The sequence below is a fragment of the Drosophila willistoni genome, assembly GCF_018902025.1.
Source record: "Drosophila willistoni isolate 14030-0811.24 chromosome XR unlocalized genomic scaffold, UCI_dwil_1.1 Seg144, whole genome shotgun sequence".
NCBI lineage: Eukaryota > Metazoa > Arthropoda > Insecta > Diptera > Drosophilidae > Drosophila > Drosophila willistoni.
In genome coordinates this window covers 8,960,046-8,966,045 of record NW_025814057.1, presented here as the reverse complement: position 1 = coordinate 8,966,045, position 6,000 = coordinate 8,960,046, and positions in this window count along the sequence as shown.

Below are 6,000 nucleotides of genomic sequence, written 5' to 3'. Positions count from 1 at the left end.
TAGAGTAAGCGAGAGGATGTTTTCGAAATATCGCGATTAAAGTGGGGAAAGGAGTAGGAGGTAGGACAAGAAACCGAGACCCTGTGAACGTGCCCGGCGCAATGACATTGTTTTGACTGTCGTCCCCAACATTCAGTGCCCATGGCCCATGCCTCTGGTATGTATCTCGAATGGGGCACGTTATCTCAATTATGGTAGAGTGTGAGCAACTGTGTGAGGGAGTTTGCAATTTTCCAATTGACAGCCATTTAAATGTTACGCATTCATGTTAACTCTGGCAACGTGACTTGCTGGATCTCAGTGGCTGGTGTTTTTGAACGAATCGAATGACCCCGGCAGAAGGAATGGGCCATGTAAATTGCCTGCTATATAATACAATACACCATTGAGTTATGAAAGTGAAATGTTGTTACTGTTGTTGTTGTTTTTTTTTTTTTTTTTTTTTGTACATTGAGTGAACGCAGCAGACACTCCATTCCCATTAGATGCAGAAGATGGTGGAGGAGCCAGCGAATCTCCTTTGAGCATATATAAATTTTAATTATTCCTGCGAATCCAAGTCAAGATGAAGGTAGAGCAAAACAAAGCATGGCACAAAACAAAAGAAGCGCGCGAATACGATTGCATTTGGAGGAGATTGGAACTGGGAACTGAGTGAGACTGGGCTTGAGCCTGAGACTGAGACTGGGACTGAGACAGAGACTGCTGGTCCTCCTTGTGCACACAAGTCCAAGTCAAAGTCAGAGAATGGAATTGAAATTCCATTGTGTATGGCTTTTCGTTTATATACCCTTTACATATAAATGGGTATATCACGGATACATACATAGATGGGCGAAAAGAGAAATTTTCATTTCATTTTCATTTGCTTGATTGTTTCCCTTTTTGGTGGTGTCCAAAAAGATTCATTGCCGGTTTTTACTTGTCCTGCAGGGTACTCTCTAGTCGTTCTTTTTGTCATATTGTATGGAATTTGGTGGTTTTGTTTTTGGGGGCGTTACCGCGTCGAAAAAATGCAATAAATATGCATATGAGTGAGCGCACAAGAAGAAGAACTTATGGACTGCCTTCTGACCTGAGTAGCGAGAGCGATTTGAATAATTTGGTTCCCACAGTCCACACTGAAAAAAATAAAGAAAACGAAAACGAAAAAGAGAAACAGCAGTCCAAATGTGGTTCGCCGTTGTCGAAGTTTTTAATTAAAGTTATTAATAGAGGACCTGCCATTTGTGGCTTGTGGAGGAGCTCCTTCTTCTTCTCGTCTCATCTAAGGTGATTTACCTGAATTGGCCTAAACTGAATGTTCGTTCGCTCTCTTTCTGTGTGTGTGTGTGTGTGTGTGTGTGTGTGTGTGTGACTCATGAGGCACTCACACATACTTAAAGCCGTATTATTAGGTGTCCTTAAGCCTTAAAACTCTTGCGCCAATTAAATGCCGCACACATTGTTGTTGCCAACTGCTTAATTATCGATCCGATCCGATCCGATGCGATCCAAGTCAAACCAAACCAAACTGAACCATTCCGATTCTATACCATACTGATCCCAAATAAAAGAGAGACGCCGCTTAAAATTGGGCTTGATTGCGTTGTCTTCGGATTAAGAAAGTGCTCGAATAAAGAATTAACATGTAATTATCTCAGCTTGGTCTTTTTTACTCGCGCCTGCCCCTGCCCCTGCCCTTGCCCTTGCTCCCTGACTTAAAATGGGAAAAACGCAACGCAACGAATCGACGGCGACACCCAGACCAAAAACAAACTTGTCTTGTTACCGCCGCCGCCGACGCCACCAGGAAGAAGACTCACGTACTACCACCATATACATACATACATACATACACACATGTGTGTACAGATATAAAAGGTAGCAGCTGCTTCTGCTGATCGCCTTGCGTGCGTGCTGCTGGGTGTGTCCCAGCGTCTTAGGATCGGAGCTACGGATCCTCGTTCTTGGTCCGAACGGTCGACCAATTGACCGACCACCCGCACTAGCCGTTGGCTCATCCGCAAGTGGCGCTAAAGTTGTCAGTCGTTTTGTCTGCAGGCGACGATGATGCTACACCCTAATTAGGTGTTATCTACGACTTTAAATTGTGTATCTGTGTGTGTGTTAGCCCCTTGATGTGACCGCGACTTGAGGTGAGAGAAGTCTCTGCACCAAATATTCAACTCTCTCCGTTAAATGACATGATTGTCACATGTATTTTGGCGCCATCCATCATTGACCCACAAACCTCATAAGCCCCCCTCCCAGCATCATTATCATCAGCATCATCATCATCATTCACAATTTTCACAATCAAATCCAGACACAACTCGGTGATTATCACTGCCCGGCACTGACTGCTCGGCCGTCATCATCAATTTCACAATTCCTCCGAATGTGCAATTGTGCAATTGTCCACGTCCGTGTTGTTGTAGTCGTCCATCGTCCGTCGTCCGTCGTTCTCGTTATTGTCCATCATCAGCATCATCATCATCATTCGCGTAAACAGTTTGATGATGGGGCAATCAAGAAAGAAAAGTCGCGTTGCCCTGTATTGTGGCAATTGTTGTGCACTTTATGGTTACGATCGGCGTATGGAAAGAGATCTAAAAAAAACTAAGACCTTTTGTTCGCTGTCCACCCTCTCGTTTTGCTGGCGGTGACTCTGGATGATGACACATGCTCTCCGCCCGGATGTTGGCAATCAGCTGCTGGCCGCTGATTGATGCGGAGGCGGCAACTCGCCCCCAGACGACCTAGTCACATAATTTGTTGCTTATGCATATGTATTAAGAATTTGAGTTCAATTTTTAAATTCTACCTTGATTCTAGCTTATATGTCTTATCTATCCACTGCTTACATACTTCCTTCCTTATTATGTAATACTTGTTGTTAGGCCAGGTCAAAGTGTGATCTTTAAGATTTCATTTAGACGCAAAATAATGCAATTCTTCACCCAAATTTAATGAATTAAAGTCAACAAATAATTTGGTCCTATTTCAAAGAATTAAATGAAAATCTCAAGTCCGCTTTTGAAGTCTAACCTATTTGACCTTCTATAAGTAGAAACTTGATATTAAATTACTGATAGTTTCGAGGATATTTAATTTCTAAAGTTTGATAAGATCCTTGCAACACAAAGTGATTAAAAATTACTCAGCCTGGACTATTATTATTCTCATATTTTAGTGCTTGCTGCTAAGATTAAAGAAAGATAGGATAAACGAAAAACAAGCTAATGCCATTTGGAATCCCTTACCCTTTACGATGCGTCGTGCTGGGCATTAACTAATTTAACTCGTTCGCCTTTGATGGCCCCTAAAGGAAACGCGGGACTAATGCCATTTTCAATGCTAATGCTAGTGAAATTTTGTTCACGTGACGACATTTTTCACCTTTCCCAACCTCTCTCTCTGTCTCTCGCTATTTCTGCTCTCCACCAAAGTAGGCGGCCGCGGCGAAAACGATGGGATGGCGGCGCGTTCTGCATAGAGGAGACATAGGCAATTATGTAAATATGCAGCGGCGCCTTCGTGCCTTCGGAACAGACATCGAAGGACACAATGCGACAACCGCAAATTATGGCCGGCCATTTGGCGAATGAGAGTGCGTGACAAAACACAGGCACAAGGACAATGCCGAGGTCAAGACAAAGGGCCAACGCTGCGTGAGTGGCAGCGAGGTCAAAGGTCAGTCGTGCTAATGTTGTGCTAACTACAGTGACAGGTCGCGGAGCCAAAACAGAAACAGAGGCAAAGACGTCGGCGCTTGGCCTAATTGAAGTGTTTCTTCTGCCTCCTGGAATCAAATATGGGTATGGGTATATAAGAAGGTAGCCAGCCGCCGACGTAATGGACATTGTCATCTCGCAACGACCACCCAGTGTGAAGATCGCACTGTTGGGTTTTTGCTCGTCTCGTTTCTTTTTTTTCATCAGAGTTTAAGTTGCTGTTTTCTGATGATGCTGTTGCTGCTGCTGCTGCTGCATCCTGACCGGGCGGTCTTTTTATCCTTCTCAAAATTCATTGCCTTTGCTCCACTACCAAAAGGCATGCTCCCTTAAGCTATATTTCTTTCTCTCTCTTTCTCTCTCTCACTGTATTTGGTAATTTGATCTGGCAAACGCGTGGCCAACCGAAGGCCCACCTCAGGGATCATTGGACTAGCGGCCCAAACGGCTGTGATCTTTTGGTCAGCTTAAGGCCAGGTGTGATGAGTGTGTGTGTGTGTGTGTGTTTGTATGTGTGTTAAAGAGGCATATGCAAAGTGGATCATATATTGGGTCGTATGCTGTAGTTGCCCACAGGCGATTACTTTTACAATACACTATCTTAATACTGGATATATCCCAGTGACGATCTTTACATGACAAACATATCGTTAATTATTTATAACAGAGCAAAAAACAAATCGTTTTAAAATATAATTCTTTATTGTACTCATTAGGATAAGAATTATTAACCATAGGAGTTTATCGAAAACTGATATTAAGTATCCATAACAGCAAAACGTTTATGAAGAATAACTACAAAATGTGTTAAGGATACTCAAGTTATGAAGGGTATATAAAGGATGGGTTAGTTAACTTTCTACCGCTCTCTTTTGCTCTCTTATTTCTTTTTACTTTTAATTTTTTTGGACTGGCCACCAAAGTTGATTGAAATTTTTTGGCAATGATCGCTGGGGCAGCTGCTGCTGCCGCTGTTCAACAGACTGTAAGCAGCTGCTGCTGCTGCCGTCGTCGTGATCGTCATCGTCGTTGTCGTTGTCGTTGTCGCTTGGTGGCAAGTACCAAAACTTCACCCACTGTTCAGGTCGACGGAGCGTTAAAACGCATACGTTGACAGCTTTTACATTTTCGCAGTTTTTGCTTTTGTTGTTTGTCGGCCGTTGCCGACCTGCCGCTTTAGCAGCAACAGCAGCAGCAGTTGTTGTTGGCGTTGGCGGCGGCGGCGGCGGCGGCAACTTCATTGCAATTTTTGCATTCTGCATTCTGCAATTTCTGCAGTTGTTTGACTTAATGTGCGATTTCTATCTGTAAATATAAATTGTAATTATTGCATTGTGTGTGCCGGGCAGCTCTTATCGAGAGAAACCATCTGCGACATTAACAAAAAATTGCAAATGAGTGTCGAAAAGTGTATGCAACGCCCCCTCAGCTCTTGACAAACGGAGTTCAGTTCACCTGGCCACCTATTCGAACCACTCTTTCTGTATGTGTGTGTGTGTGTGTGTGTGTGTGTGAGAGGGGAGCGACAGACAAAGCGAAACAAATTGCTTTTGGCGCTTTAACACTTTTATTTATTTATTTTGTTTTTTTTTTTGTTTTTCGTTAATTTCAATGTTTGTTCTTGTTGCTGTTGGTTGTTGTTTGTGTGTTTCATTGTAAAATTGATGACGAGGACGAGGTGAATTATTGCCCTGGGTTGGTGACGACAGCTGCCTAACTGAGTGACCACCCAGCAACAAGAGAATTTCCGTAATTTCTAGTAAAGAAAATGCATTTTAATTACCCTCGCTGAGCGAGGCAGCGATTTGATGAAAATTGACCAAGTCGATTCGACGATTGCACCCCGGTTGGTGGTGGTGTTTATCTTTTGGTGTTGATGCTGTTTTCGGGCTATATTCTCATACCCTGTATGGCCAATCAGTCTGTGCATGTGTGTGCTTGTGTGAGTGTGTGTTTTGTAAACTTAGTATATTCACTTTGAACCATTTGCAAATAAAATATTCGGTTAATATTTAATTAGAAACGATATGTAATGAAATAAAGAGTAAATTAATAGTGAATGGTCTTTAAGTAAATTGTGGTTATACAAAAAACAACAAGCAGGGTAATCTAGAGGTCGGTGCTGTCAAACTTAAAGTGCGTACTGACAGTTTTCATTCTTTTGGGAAAACAAAACGCGTTAATCAATAAAACGCCGCTCAGTGCATCCAACAGTGCGTATGAAATTGAAAAAGAGAAGAAGAAGAAGAAGAAGGGAAGGAAAAAAAGAAGACCAAACCAAAAT